The sequence below is a fragment of the Tamandua tetradactyla genome, chromosome 1 (genome assembly GCF_023851605.1).
Source record: "Tamandua tetradactyla isolate mTamTet1 chromosome 1, mTamTet1.pri, whole genome shotgun sequence".
In the NCBI taxonomy this organism is placed as follows: Eukaryota; Metazoa; Chordata; class Mammalia; order Pilosa; family Myrmecophagidae; genus Tamandua; species Tamandua tetradactyla.
The window spans coordinates 49,163,290-49,179,113 of NC_135327.1; the positions used below are offsets into that span (position 1 = coordinate 49,163,290).

The window sequence follows — 15,824 nt, forward strand, 5'->3', positions numbered from 1 at the left end:
ACACTCTTCACAACCCGACTTCCTAATTACGAAAGTGACATGTTCGGAATGGATTTTAAATGACAGTGTTTGTCAAGCTGTTTGTTTAGTGAATTCTCTGGGTGTGCTGTTACACTAGAACTGTCTTAATTAAGGTTAATTGGGGCATAATTAGAGCCGCTGCCCAACCGAAAAGATTCCACTAGTAGTGAAGTGGTGAGAGCCCTTAAATGGCTAGACTGAAGGACAAGGTGATGGCAATAGCAAATTTTAAGAAGCACTCTTTCTGCCTCAGGTACAGGGGCCAGCCCCTCTTCTGACCTGTTTACAAGAGTGCATCTCATCCAAATGTGTGGGAAACACTTGTGGGCTCTGCATAAAGCAATTCTGATTCCAGCCTCATGTTTGCTACCAAAAAAAAAAAAACAAAGAAAAATAAATTGTGTGGTTGACATTTATTACTCTCAACTATGTTAAAATTTAAACCCAGGCAGAAAACAATCAACCCTGCTTTCTCTGTCTGTATCTTCCTCATTTGCAAAAAGAGAGTAGAAGGGTGGGAGGGAAGATGGGGTAGAAAATTGAGGCCATCATTTATTAATGATCTCAGTATGGGAGAATGGACTAGAACCAATATGGTGGCTCATCCCCATGCCTGTCAGTGACATTACAGTGCATGAATGCACCCTGTGGATTTCTGCTAGCTGGAAGGCTGGGTTTCTTAATATTGAGGGCACTAAAATGAACTCCCATAGGAGGTAAGGAAATGACTTTTCCCTGGTACTTTTAAGGAAACAAAATGAAAGATTCATAGTTATAAAATGATTCTGTCAAATTGTCATGCAAATTTACAAATATGTCTTTTCAATTTCTGTACTAATATCTGTAGAGACATTTAAGAAACAGTTCTTGCAGTAGTGTGAGTCTGCGAACACCAGGGTGAGTATCACTGGACTGGGGAACATGTCAATATTTCTTTCTTGGAGGTTTTGTGCTAACTTGATATCAGCTGACTAATTCTCCAGTTGGTGATTCCTTTGTAATTGTTTTATAATCTCTCTTGTCTTCATCGTGGAGATTTGGAGTGTGCATAAGTTTGTAAAGCTTCTTTCAGGCTAGGTCCACTTACACTTCTGACATATTTAGATATTCTTCAAAGAATACATTATTGCTCGAGAGGATTTACTGCTCAGGAAATAAAGAATGAACAACTTCATACAAGTACACTGCTTAATTCTGGGTTCAGAATGGAAGTGTCAGGTTTTGGCTGATGAGCCTTTGATATGTTCAATTCCTATCTTTTTTCCCAACTCTTATTGAAGTTTGGAAAAAAGACTATTTCAACTACGATCAATAATGTTATGTTTAGACGAAATAATGGGCTTAGTACTAATTTCTGCTGAGTGCCTGGAACTTGCCTGTCAGTTGTGCTTACTTGCTGTTGAACCTCTGTCTCAGAGTATTCAGTGGAGGACTTTCCTTAAATGATACTCTTTGCTGAATATACGAAGAACTGTCCAGTCTGCTGCAGAGCAGGTTAAGAAACACTTTTGGAGTTTCTAAGGTTGCCATAACAAGGTACCACAAACTATATTGCTTTAAACTACAGAAATTGGTCGTTTTTCTGCCCTGGACACTAGAAATCTGTAGGGAGAATTCTTTCTTGCCTTTTCCTTTCTCGCAGTTTGCCCAGATCTGGTAGCAAGCCCAATCCTTGGGCTTAAACCTCTATCTCAGTCATCACAGGATGTTCTCCCTTGTATCTGCTTGTCTGTGTCCAGTTCTTTATAAAGGCACCGGTCGTATTGTATTAGGGCTGAATTCAAATCCAGTTTGGACTCATCTTAACTAACCATAATTTTAAAGACCCTGTTTCCAAATAGAGTCACATTCACGGGACCAAGGTTTAGGACACGGACATATATTTTTGGGAAACACAGTTCCACCCATTTCAGATGCCATATTAGTTAATAAGTATGAGGAGCTTTATAAGCTGCTGATTCTGATAGGTTGAGTCAACCCATCTCTTAATCGTGATCCTACTTTGAGAGAAAACAAGGATCTAATTTATCATGCAAAACAGGTGAGATATTACAAAATCTCTTTACAGGAGACTTTCTCGTTATTCAGAACAACACTAAACATAAAGTTTTGGTAAGCCCATATTGAAATAAATTCTGTATACCATCATCCTGTAGGCATCAGCAGTTTGCAGGTTTTCAGGAAATTGAGAAGCAATGAAATACATAATTGTCTAATGTTCTGCCAAACATGGCCAAATCTCCTTAATGACTTTGAATGCAGCTTAGGATTTTTGGTTCCCCTGTGTAATCATTAAAAACAACGCCTCTCACGGTGCTGTACAGGAAACACAAACGAATGGATGCATGGGCTGTGTTTTTTTTTTTTTCTTCTGCGACACACCCTAGCTATTTATTGAGCAAAATTCTTATAACTTTATTATTTATCCATTAAAATTGGCGTTACAGTCAGGCATGAGGGTTATTCAAGCTTTTCCATCAAAATTCTCCATACGTATGAGTTTTTAATCAAAGCACTTATCTGAAAAGAATGTGGTTATTATTACAATTATTATTTAAAGTCATTCTAGTGTTTAATTTTTCCAAACGAAACATTTAGAAAAACCACTCAGGCGTCTTATTCCCTCCCCCTCTAACTATAAAGGAGTGCGCCACCTGGTGGCTGATAACAAGAATTAATCAGAAGAGACTGGTTTAATTGCAGGCTGGGTTGCACGTGCAAATTACAGACTGCTAATTCTTGTGGCCCAAAGAATATAAAGAATTGGATCAGAATACAATTTAGAGTCTTAGCCATATAAAAATCTATTTTCTTAATTGGTATTACAATGAATATGTGAACATGAATTGTCTCTTTAAAGTATGGGGAGAGGAAACCAGACATACAAAATTACATGAAAATGTTATTATTCCACAATTCTTGACCACAGTAGCAGTAATTTCATATGGTTCAACCTAACAAATGAAGTGACATTGTATTTTTGGACTATTTTAAAAACTTAAGCCTAAAACATTTCTAAAGATAATGACTTGGATACTTTGGGTAGATGGCCTGAGATTTTCCAGAGAAAGAGTCATACTTTCTTTAAAGCAATATGAGATGAAAAAGGATATTCTTATAAAAAAGAAGAGAAAGGCAGAATTATCTCTCATCTTGTTAGCAAAGACAAGGAAATCCAGGAATAATCGATGAAGTCATTTAATAAACTCTACCTGTGGCATTTGAAAGCAGCATGATTCCTTTTCTTGATGACATTCAAAATGACATTGAAGCAGAATACATTAAAATGGTCATCATTTGGGGGAATTTTCCCCTTTATTATTGATTTCACAATCTATATAAACATCTTTGTACTAATCTTTGTGTAGGTTTGAAGATATACAAAGCTTTGTATAAATCTTTTTATTGAATTTTTATGCATTAATGTGGGTAATTCTTCTGAGCTTTCTCCCTTTATTGTTGATTTCAAGATATACAAATACTGGTTCTGCGGACAATTATTATTGCTCATGTACATCTCATTTTGAAAGGAGACCTAATCTTCCATAGCCATGCAATTGGGATTCCAAGGAAACAGCAAACTGCAGACGAGTTCCCTTAAACTAACTGTCCTTTGAGCTGGATGTTTAGAAAGTAATGTCCAGCCAAAATCTTGCTGTAGTCAGCAGTAATTTGATTCTTGAAACATCGACATTCTCTATTGGAATGATAAGGTATACAAGATTTGCGAGCCCAAAGCAACCATGCGAATTTTTGGACAATTTCACATTTGAAATCAAGGTTTGGTGATATTAATCTTCAAAATAGAGGCATTTATATTTGAGTTAAACAGTTATTTCTTTGCAAACCAATAAGAAAGCTCTAAATAATTCTGTGTATATTATAATGTCTTTATGAAGTACTGCCTATTAATGTCTGACTCTATTGTCATATTTCAATCCTAAATGCATAAATCTCGGTAGAGTATCTTTCAAACTTTTTCATCTCTCTGTCCAAGTTGGTTTCTACAGGTCACTTCACCTCTGTTCTCTGTGGCCCCTGCTCTTCCAGCAGGTTAGCCTGGCTTGTTTACATGAAAGAGGTAGTGTTTCAAGACAGCAAACAATGTATGCCAAGTTTCCTGTGCCCCAGACTGGAACTGACCCACCATTGCTTCTGCTGCATTCCAATGGCCAAGGCAAGTTTCAACATCAGGGAACATCGGGGGTGGGGGAAGAGTGTCTTAATTTCTTGTGGCTGCTGTAAAAAGTACCACAAAACAGATTCCTGAAAACAAGAGAAATTTATTGTCTCACAGTTCCCGAGGCTAGAAAGGAAGGTGTGGCAGGGACATGCTCTTTCTGAAACCTACAGCGGAGAATTTTTCTTGCCTCTTCCCAGCTTCTGGTGGTTTGCTGACAAGCCTTAGAATTTCTTGGCTCAAGGCTGCAGCACTTCAATCACTTTCTCCCTCATCGCCTGGCCCTTTTCTTTCTCTCTCTGTGTTCTCGTCCTCTAAGGACACCAGTCATGTGGATTAGGGGCCTCCTAGTCTAACATGACCTCATCTTAATTTACTAATTCCAACTGCAGTGGCCCTGTTTTCAAAAAAGCTCACATCATGAGGTACTGGGGGTTAGGAATATTACATATCTGTGCTGGGGGTTGGGGGTGAGCGCAAATACCATTTAATCCGTAACAGACAGGAAGACTTCAAGTCATACTCTCCGAATGAGAATACAGGGAGGGGAAGAGCTGCGCCCATTTTTGCAGTCAGCCTACCTACACAGGCCAGAGGAAGGATCAGGAGACTTTCCCAGGCAAGGGCTGTGTGTTATTCATCTTGGTTTCTCTAGCATCATCTTGGAATCCTCAGCACCTGACATATTTTGGGCATTTCATAAACGTCCTAAAAAGAGTTAAATTCATTTTGTTTTGCTCCTTAAATAGGTTTTGAAATCTCGAGCCAGAATCCAAATGCTGTTAAAATGTGACCCAAGGTTACCCCAATTAGGATAACTTTTTTTTCCAGCATATATTTAACAACCTATAGAAAGAGCCGTGGTAAGAATTTAGAAAACATAAAATCTGAATGAATTCGATGAAAATGGGCTTTGCCCACTCAATAAAAATTTTGACAAAAATTTTGCTCAAGGATATTTATCATAACATTATTTGTAAGGACAGATACTGGGGAACACTAAAAATAAAATCCCAACTATAAGGGAAAACTATGATATATCTACGACATACTATTAAAATAGCCATTATAAAGACATTAAAGGAAAATATTTTATAAAATAATAAAATGTGTTCAATATGAAATTATGTAAAATAAAGGATAAAAACTGTTTATATAGTGTTATCTCACTTACGGTAAACCTGCATAAATAAAAGACAGGCACTATAACTAAATCCAAGGTGTGGAATGAGGAGGTATAATTAATATTTTTTTTATGTTTTCCTCCATTTCTCCAAATTTCAAGTAATAGAAATACATATTAAAAAAAAAACTGGAAGGAAGACAGGCAGGCAAGTCCTTATCTCTTCTGTAAGGACTCCTTCTATAACACCACACATTGCTATATAAGGTCATTTAAATCATGCTGCTACCTTCCAGTAGTACCAAACCAATATCATTAGAGAGTTTTACCTGAGGAACAAGTGCTCTGGTTCATAAACCCTCACGGCATGGTGTCTCCTCTTAGAGCGTGTAGGTCTCATCCACCAGAGCAGTACATATATATATATATATGTATATATATGGGCACAAGGACCCAGTATTGCTGAGCTCATTGGAAAAGTTGAACAGCAAGGACAGTCCTGAAGAGGAAATTAAAAATCACACAGGAGTTGGTGGAAGGCAGCAGGACCAGTCCTTTGAGAGATCTTGGTGGAAGCGGAAAGATGCAGATAAGGAGGGGCGCAGGTTGCCAGCTCATCTCAGGAAGTTTAAGGATGAATGCAAAAGGGGGCGGATGACCCAGGGCAGGGGGGTGGGCACAAGACTTGTCCACACAGGTTCATATGTAGACCAGAAATGGAGAAGAATATTAGAGAGGATTGTAGAGCTGGGACATCACCAGAGTTGGTTTATATTTTGGAGTCATTATTGTGAGATGATTTCTGCTGAGACTTACTTGTAATGGCGAAATACTGCTATCATCAGCATTATCATTTTAGTTGTCAGTTCAAGAGACCTTCACCTTTTCATTTCTTTTGTTCTTCCTCTCCTTTTTTCTTGTTTTCATCCCTCTTCTTTTTCTTTCTCTTCTTGTTCTTTCGTGTCCACCTTCCCCAGTCACTGCCACTCACCAGCACAAGGGAGAAACTCCAGATTGACTGTCATGATTTTGGATTATCCCTGACAGCAGCTACCTTCCTCTTTAAGTCAACCATTCCCACTCATTTCTACCTCGGTAATCTCTTTGAAATCTCCCCACTTCCGTCTTCTTTCCCTCCTCGTTTACAAACCTGGGATGGCAGAGACTTTTTTCAGGCTGGTTCATTTAAATACTAAAACACTTCCAGCCATGTGCAACTGCCTTTAAATTTCAGCTTTCATGGCTTTTGCTTTTACTAAATTAATAGTCAGCACTTCCATAGCATTAGTGATTTTCAAAGCAGTCCACAAACATTAATTAATGCTAATGCTATCCTGAGAGAATGCTGTAACTAGCTAACTAACTGAATTTTATCTTGAATTATTTCTAAATGGTTTTCGACTTGGGAGGGAAGTTGGACAGAATGTTCAAGAGCGAACAGTGTTTGGTGTCATTTGCTGCCCCCTAAAAGTAATGATGCAGCAAATTGAAGTGAATCATACTCAAAAGGATATTAAGGTTTGATCCACCTGGAATTAATCATCTCTCAGATTACCTATTGCATAAGCTGTATCGACCAAGGCAGTGTTTGGAGTAAACATCTAAGGACAAAAATAGCTCATAACCCTGGCATCTTTTCACTCCTTAGTTACTTTAATTGCAATCCCAGGATTTTCATCATTCTGCTTTCTTTGCTAATCACCATTTTCAAAAAACAGATTAAATAGAATAAAATATGATTTTCCCTGTGGTCAATTGATGAGCATTTATTTAAAAGCTATTAAAGTATCACATTAGTGCTAAGGTCCAGGGAGAAGAGGAAAACACAATGACACCCCCCCTGAAAAAAAAAAAAAAGAAACCAACCCATGATTTTTGCCTTAATGTCACCTTAAATTTAACCAGAAAATCAAGCTAATATGCCATTTTAAAGGATAAATGATGACTAGACTTTGGGTCAACAAGTACAGTAGGAAAAAGGAGAGATCCTTGAAGGATTGGAGGAGTGGGGTGGGGCCTCAGGGAAGCGTTCGATGTGGAGTTGGGCCCTGTCTGATGGTATAGTGGGTTTTAGGCCACTGTAAGTTTTCAGTAGCCTCTGCAAGTTCTTCAGCGGGAAGCGCAAAGGTGGAAGAGTTGTTTTAGACTGAAGATGTACTGGAGGTGGGAGAGATGGAATATGAGCTTGAGGACTGGGTGCAAGGAAGGGTAGAGTGGTTCAGGAGCAGCACCATAATTAGAAGGGCGAGCACTGGGCCCAGATGAACATGAGTTCAAATCCTAGTTCTTTTCAGATGGGTGAATTTGAGAAAACTCTATCCTTCTCGCGCTCCAATTTTCTCACATTACAATGGGGAGGATGATAGTTATGCCTAAGAGGTAGTCATATGAGACTTAAATGAGGTAATATATGGGAAACAGCATAATGGTTCAAGATAGAGGTCTGATAGAACCTTGGATGAAATGACAGGAAAGAGTCAAAAGCATTTCTTTTGGTCTAATTTTGCATCAAATTAAGCATTTCAGCATATGTGCTCCAGGTGTGCATTCTCCCTGATGATGAAAATAAAAGTCTCAGGGTTTTGATTTCTGATTCCTGGAGTACGCCAGGCTACCCTAAATGACCTTCCCACTAGAACCAAAAATGAATGCTCAAAACTATTTAAAACCACATGTTCAGATTTATTACTGAGCTAAGAAAGCAAAGACTCTTTTAAAAAACTTAGTGAAGGCAGGAACAGGGCAGAACAGAGGAGGGGTTTTTGTCCAAAAAGCATACCGGAGCTTAGGTGATGTGGAATGTGGACAGGCATGGCCTCATGGCATGCAGGCATTTAGGGTCAGTCCACACCACACTAGGTGAGGTTTCCCCCTTCCCCTCAAATCTGCACCACAGAGGACGACACCCCAAGTATAAGGGGGTAAGGGGGAAGTGGTTGCAAATCTACCCCACCTCCCTCTTCCTAAGGGAAATGGAAGGAAATTTCCCCTCTTGAACTTTGGCTGTGGGTGAAAGGGGGAAAGTGTATGAGAATTTACAGCCAGCCCTCACGCAAGTTTGCATCCTGATCCAAATTAACCTGACCTGTGTGATCCAAAAAGGCCTCCGGCTGAGAATTTCTTATAAAATGTGGGGTGTGTACCTCCAGGTACCCAGCAGAAAAAAACACACCAAAAATCCATAAAACAAAACACAAACCCTCCCTAGACAAGCTCTTCTCAAATTCTAATATGCATGGGTTTATGATGAAAACAGGTTCTGACTCGGGTCTGGAGAGAGGCTGAGAGTCTTCATGGCTGCCAGCCTCCCAGGTGCAGGCAGTGCTGCTGGTCTCTGGATGGTACTCTGGGTAGGCTCGGGGACCCCCTTCAGCTCAGGTCCCAAAGAAGTTCTACAGAAAACATTCCAAGAGTCTGAGTCCACAATCCATAAAAAAGTAAACAAAACCAGTTAGGGACAAGAGAGAGAACCAGACCACCAAAGACTTCAGATATGGGAATTATCTAACTCAGAATATGAAATGGATGTTTAACACTTTTTAATAATTTATGTATGAGATTGAAAATATGAGCAAGAAGAGAGAAATGCCCAGGTAGATTTGCTAAAACCAAGTAGAACTTGTAGACATGTAAAAATATACATATATAATTATAAAGCTTAAAAAGTTGGTGGATAAATTTAACAGCAGATTAAATTCAGCTAAAGAGAAAATTATTTTCGATGAGGAGATATATCTAAAAAAATGCATCTAGAATGAAATATAGAAAGACAATAAAGATGAGGAAACGTTTGAAGAAATACTACCAGAGAATTTTCTAGAACTCAAGTAGACAAAAAATCTTCACAGTCAGTAAGCCCAGTAAATTTGAAATGGAATAATTTCAAATAAATCCATGCTACTAAGAGAAGATTTAAAAAATTACTTAGTGAAAAAAAAAATGGACTCTACCTTTTCCTCTCCCCTGCAATAATTACCTACTTCACAGCAAAAGCAATGAAAGCCAGAAGATAGCAAAACCATATTTTCAATGTTCTGGGGAAAAATAATAGTTGGCCTATAATTTTCTATCCCCCACAAAACTAGTTTTCATAATGAGAACAATATAAAGCAATACATTTTCAGAAATAAACAAACAAAAAGAGGTTATCACCAACAGACTCACTCAAGGCAATTCTAGGGAACGTATTTCAGGCAGAAGGAGAATGATTCCAGATAGAAGTTTTATGAAGCAAGGAGGAATATTAGCAAAGAAGGCTTACTTTCTAAAAGAGACTATACACAAGAATAACAACAAAAAGAGGGGACGAAATAATTGGATTTATAGTGTTTAAAGTCCTTGTCTGGAAGATGTACAGAGATAGTGATAAACTTTCGTGTTAGAGAAGTTAGTTCTCATTTTCAATTTCCAAGGAAACCATAGAAGGAGAGAGGTAGGATGTGTAATTTCTAAGCTACTGGGAAACAAAATGAGAAAAATCAATCTAAAAGAAAGAAAAGAGTAATAAAGGAAAGATGGTCCACATAAAAAGCATAAGCAATAAAAATAAATAAATTCAAATATAATGGAAATAGATGCAGATGTAATCATAATTATAGCAGATAAAATGGATTAAAGGTTTCACGCAAAGATTGTCAGATCAGAGAGACAGAAAAAGGAAATATTCCTTGAGTGATTGCTACAGTGTAGTCCTTGGATCAGCAGCAGCAGTATCACCTAAGAACTTGTTAGAAATACAAATTCCTAAACTCATCCCAGACCTACTGAATCAGAACATATAGAGGTGGACTCCAAGGACCTGTGGTTTAACAAGTTGTCTGAGTGATGCTGATGCATGCTCAAGTTTGAGAACCACTGCTCCAGCTAAAAGCTACCTACAAAGGACATGTCTAAAACATGGGTTGAGAAGTCAAAAAGGAAAATAACAGATAAATATACAATAGGTAAAACTAACAGCAATCACATAAAAAATCACGTGTAGCTGTAGAAATATCAGATAAAGTAGACTTAAGGTAAACAACGTTTATGAAAGATTTCTTCAACACTGAGCTTTGCTTTGGCAACAACCAGTCTCCTAAAACTTAGTGGCTTCCAACCACAAGCACTTGCTGCTTGTTGGCAGATAAAGTTATCTCCTGCAGCTCGCCCCATCTCTGTTCTTCATGTTTCCTCAATCTGGGACATGGGATAAAGATAAGGGTTCTAGGTGCACGCGTAGTTTAGTGGTTAGAATGTCCGCTTTTCATGTGGGAGACCCGGGTTCGATTCCCAGACCATGCACCCCCCCCCCAAAAAAAAAAATATGGGTCCTATTTAGGAATGTGAATTCTGTGGCAGAGGGAAACATGATGACTTTGAAGTCTTCTACTCCTGTGTGGCAAACACTACATCTGCTCACATTCTGTTGATCAAATCAAGTCACTGGGTCCTAGAGGTCATGGATGTAAACACACCCTTTGCAAAGAGATATTACGAATCACAGCCACAGGCTGGGGTATATAAACCTCTTATGGAAGAGGGAGTGCACATTAGGAGCAATAATACAATCTGCCACATTCTGTCCTTTGGATCACAAATGTTCTCTTCTCTCTGTTACTACCTACAGAGCATACTCAAAGGTCCTAAGAAAGACAATATTCCAAGGTCCCATCCAATCATGACATCAGGTTCAAAACCCAGGATCTTCTGGTAGTCCTTACATTGGACCATTCAGCATAATGGTGGAATAGGAACAGAAAAGCCAAAATAATTACTCTCATTCAGAAAGAAGAATGAGAGGCACAGAGCTGTCATGGATCCACAGCAGTTCTAAAATCCCACCATAAGCAATGTGCAAATACCCCTTCCTTAGGGGTAAAGAGGTAAGGTTGTTCCTTGATTAAGCCCTAGTTCTGCTCCCTGGGAGTAGCTCCTTAATGGATTTCTTTTCAGTGCTCTTGGTCCAGCCCTCTGAATATCCTTCCTTAACCATCATACTCCTTGGTCATATCTGTAGTGGGCATTGCACATGACACCTTCATAGGTTGCTGAGCTGCCAACAGTGCACAGAAAACTGGGGACCCAAAGGTCATTTTAAGTTTTGGGCAGTTACAGCTTCTTTTAATTTAGACTTGTGGCTCTTTGGAGAGTATGATTCTTTCAAAAAAATATTTTTGCACCTATTTAAGCCTTGTTATCTCCATGCTCTAATAGCCACTTTCACGATTGTTTTCCTAAAGCACATTTCTTTCAACTTAATTTTCAGGTACCCTGAGCTTCTCATACTTACGTGGGACAATCCCTACCAACCATTCTTTAAGTATTGTTTCCCTGCCTCCACCGATATCTCTTAAACAGCTCAGAATTCTCTCTGACATTTCCCAAATCCTTTCCAAAAGCTCTTCTAGATGCTACATCCCATGTTGATGGCAGATTTTTAAACATAAGTCCTAGACCTAATATGGCTTCTAGGATACAGTTTAGTTTTGTCTACATGATGCCAAGCCTCCCTTTCCAACATCAGCTTTCATTCCACCTACAGGTGCAGCCCACTGAATTGCCCGCCATTCCCAGCACATGCTCATGGAATCCTTCCCTAGGGCCTTTGTTTAGGTAGGCCACTTGGTCTGGAATGTTCCCATCCGCCCATTACCTGCTGCTCCCGGCTGAAGAAGTCTCCAGTTTTGCCCAAGGGAAATTAATTTCTCCCTTTCTTGTCCTTCCACTACACCTTGTTACTTAACAGCATTGACTATGTCTTGCTCTGCATTATGGGCACAGAATTCACTTACTCTCTCTCCCAAACTACGGTGAAGGCTTTGAAACCAAAAGTGTTCTCCAAAGTATCCCTGTACTTCCCAAAGAACCCCTTAGCTGCTTGTCCTCAACAAGATGGGTTCTTGAAGTAAGTTTTTCTATATATCATGGAAGGGGAGGAGGATATCCTTGCTTTCCATAACCTCATCTGCCTTCTGAAGTAAGTGGATCCTTAAGCAGAAGGACACTTCTGTTCAGCTGAACAAAGTTGGGAATGAGGTGGTCAGAACTAAATTTGTCAGCATCCTTGTTCATATTGTATTCTGTGCAACAGCTGCAAAACAACCTAAGATACTTGTCCAAAGTACAGATTCCAGGATCCCATCATAGATCTGATTAATTGGTCTTTGGTTTGGTCTAAGAATCATCATTTTAAAAAATTTCTTTAAATTAGGTGTAAGAGCCACTATTATATATGAGTGATAGAGGCAAGCTTTGAATTTCTGAGGCAAATAGAACTCTGGGGATCAATGAAAAAGTAAATGGTAGAGAAGAACCAGGATACAGTGTGAGGCAGGAGTATTATGTGAAATGAAGTGGTGGATAATCCCTGGTAACGCAGAATATAAAAGATTTTTATGAACAGGGATATCTAATTTTCCATAGGAAATTGTTTCCATGGCTACACTGTAATCCCAATACTTGTCATTCCAAATCCTAAATGAAATCGGTTTCATGAAGACATACATTGTGAGGTTTTTTGGGCTTTTTTTTTTTGCCTTTTTTTTTTTGTTTCTTAAGTGTTAATGGGAATGTGCTCCAATGCAGGTTAACGTGGGGCACGATGTAGGTTAATGAGTGCTAAAGATATACAATGACAAGCCAATCTTCTTTGGCAGATGTAGGAACTCAGAGGAGTATATTGAAGATATTCCATTAAGGATAAAATGGGAGCATCAGCAAATATACCTAGCTCTGAAAGTTAAGCTTACCCCAGATGACATCTGGCCCCACATGTTTTGTGCCCAACTCTGGTAGCCCAAAGCAGGTGTTCAATACATGCTTGCTGATATGCCTTCACCAAGTCCTGTCCTTTATTTCCAATAAGGACATAATATTTTAGATCTAGGTATGTGAGTTCCTTGGCATGGATGAGAATAATGCTCTTTTTTTTAATGGATAAACAAGTTTGAGAACCTGATCACACCCTTAAAATTTGTATGTTATTTCATATCACTGAAGCTGTGTTTCTGGCAACTATCTCAAAATCAACTCTGCCTTCACTATTATCCATCTGCAGGTTATTCAAGGATTCAAGCACAAAGCAAGACTTATACTTACATATTAAATCTGCCAGCAGCAACCGTTAAGCAGTACAAAGTACCAGATAAACAACTTAGAGTAATAACCTGGATTTAAGATGCTGGTGGAAAAAGTTATGATGTAGTCAGAACTTATTCAGCCTGCTTGCTAAGTAAAACTTTTGTGCATATGTGTTTGGAAAGAAAATGAAGTCAGTTTTCATTTTTATTGGGGTCCATCTTGTAAACAGTAATATAAACAGAAAATAGAAGTTGAATTTAATACTTCAGATTTCCTACTTGAAGCATCTCAAACCCTTGCCAAAGCTATGCATTACTAGGTGGCATCATAAGGAAGAAAATATAAATAATGGAGACAACATTTGCTCTTTGATATTTAGGGTAAACTCATATCCAATGTTGATCTTGATAGTGAAGCATGTTTGGGAATCAATTCAAGCCCAGAAGTTATTATTTATTATGGAACAAAATTTTGATAAATTGTTATCATGAAAATTCAGTAGAAGTAGAAAAATAAGCTTTGCGTTTATACTACTCAATTTAATCATGGGTCTACCTGATCTTGAAAATCTGGAAAAATAACAAGCCTTCCCTAATTCCACATTCTCAGTTCAACTCTCCCCTTCCATAGCCTGTGAAATTTCAATGTTCACCCCACAATTTCCATGAAAGCTGGAAGACTTACAGGGTCTTCTGTGTTTCTGAGCTTCTGTTTTCATCCACGCCACCTCCATGCCACACCATACTGACCCAGACATGAAAAGCACCCTCTTTGTCATTTCCACACAATACTATAATAAATAGGAAAGTCATGTAAATAAAAATCCACTCATATAGAACATATAAAGAGGTTGGCTCATGATTTGGGATCCTTGGAGAGTCATCACTGACACTGTACATCAAAAAACTGAACCTGGATCACTCACATAACCTTTTTTTAGGCTTTTCTCCATTCCTATCTCACTTCCCACACCACATGCTTCCTGGGATCACCTCCCAAGTAAACTACTTGCTAGACAAACAAACTTATGTCATACGCTCTGCTTTTGGAGAAATCCACTTTATGCCAATAATACTCTATCTCATAAGCAAGTGTTTTAGACAGTCTTGTTGTGAGAACTAAATTAGGTAGTTTATGTAAAACACACAGAGTGGAGCCTGGCATTTAGTAAACCTACAATAAAATAGCAGAAACTCCCAGAATCAATTAAGGTGAATCGGCTCCTTTACTTGCTCATCGAAGATTTTGTTTATCTCCATTCAAGATTCAGATTTGGAGAAGAGAATGTGATTGGGTTATAGAGTTTCATTTGTCTAGTTGCAGTCAGAGTTATGGCATCACAACAGAGAGCCCTACCAGTATGACATGGGGTGGGAATGGATTGATGACATTAAGACAAAAATGACCTACCCACTGGAGTTCTAAACTCTATTTTATGCATGAAGGAATGAAGGCTCAGAAAGATTTTGAGATTTGCCAAAGTCACATAGGTAGTGAGAAGAGGAGCAGAGATCTATCCATCTCTTTGGATTCCAAATCCGGTATAATTTCTTCTACAATGTTAATGAAGAAAGAGTACTGGCCATAGTTTGGCACTGACTACACACATGCGCCTGAAATTGTACTTGATGTACCTATACCTGAATCGCTGGCATTAGTGAAATTGCTTTTTATTTGTGCTGTTCTGCTTCAAATTACTTGGAGAGAAAATAAGCTATTGATTTTCCAAATCGTCTGCAAGTCACTGGCAAAAAAATACTAAGATAAAATTTCCAGCTGGACTCGAAAATATTGACAACCAACAAACATTAAAGTGATGCTTACCACTAAATAATTCCTTTGGGCATTGAGAATGGATGGCAAGAAGTGACTAAGGCCTATGTCAAGACAAATTGAGTGGCCTGGAACCAAGAATGGGGAAAAAACTTCATTATGGGGCTGGAGAGAAGAGTGTATAGCATTAGACTTAAATCTGTTTAAATTCTGGCTGAAGGAAGAAAAATCTGACATATCGCAATCAGTCATTGGCCACTTTATGACTATTATTTTTTTGTGTGGGAGACCATGGGATACTTAAGACAAAGGAATAGTCCGAATGAGCAATGGAAATCAGACTAGGAGCCCCAATTATAGCCCAAAGGCATAGTTTGACAGTTATGTGCTATAGAAAAAGGCTTTTGGGTCTCCACAAATCACCCCAAATATTGTCATTCTTGATAGAAACACCAACAGGGGGTTACTTTGAGTTCAAAGGGTAACATAACTAATATGTAAAAAGACTTTAGCCTGTTCAGGGAACAAGCACTATAACATAAATCTAAAACAATATAGTCCCTGAGAAATAATCCAACTTTTAAGACATAAAAACTTCCTGAGTTCCAAGAACAAATGCCACCAGCCTTGGTAAAATTGCATATTTCTATAGGTCTATTCAGTGTAGCA

The 15,824-nt window shown here is 38.5% G+C and overlaps 1 long non-coding RNA gene across 2 annotated transcripts in view; it reads right to left on the reverse strand.

The window, feature by feature from the left end:
- LOC143684275 (uncharacterized) overlaps positions 1-14,680 on the reverse strand; it is a 59,112-nt gene extending 44,432 nt beyond the window's left edge. For both annotated transcript variants that reach the window (XR_013175949.1, XR_013175948.1), the window contains exons 1-2: positions 14,560-14,680; positions 14,067-14,172 (exon numbers count right to left, since the gene is read on the reverse strand). This is a non-coding gene — a long non-coding RNA (uncharacterized LOC143684275). The remainder of the gene's footprint in view (positions 1-14,066; positions 14,173-14,559) is intronic.
- Positions 14,681-15,824: the final 1,144 nt, after the last annotated feature.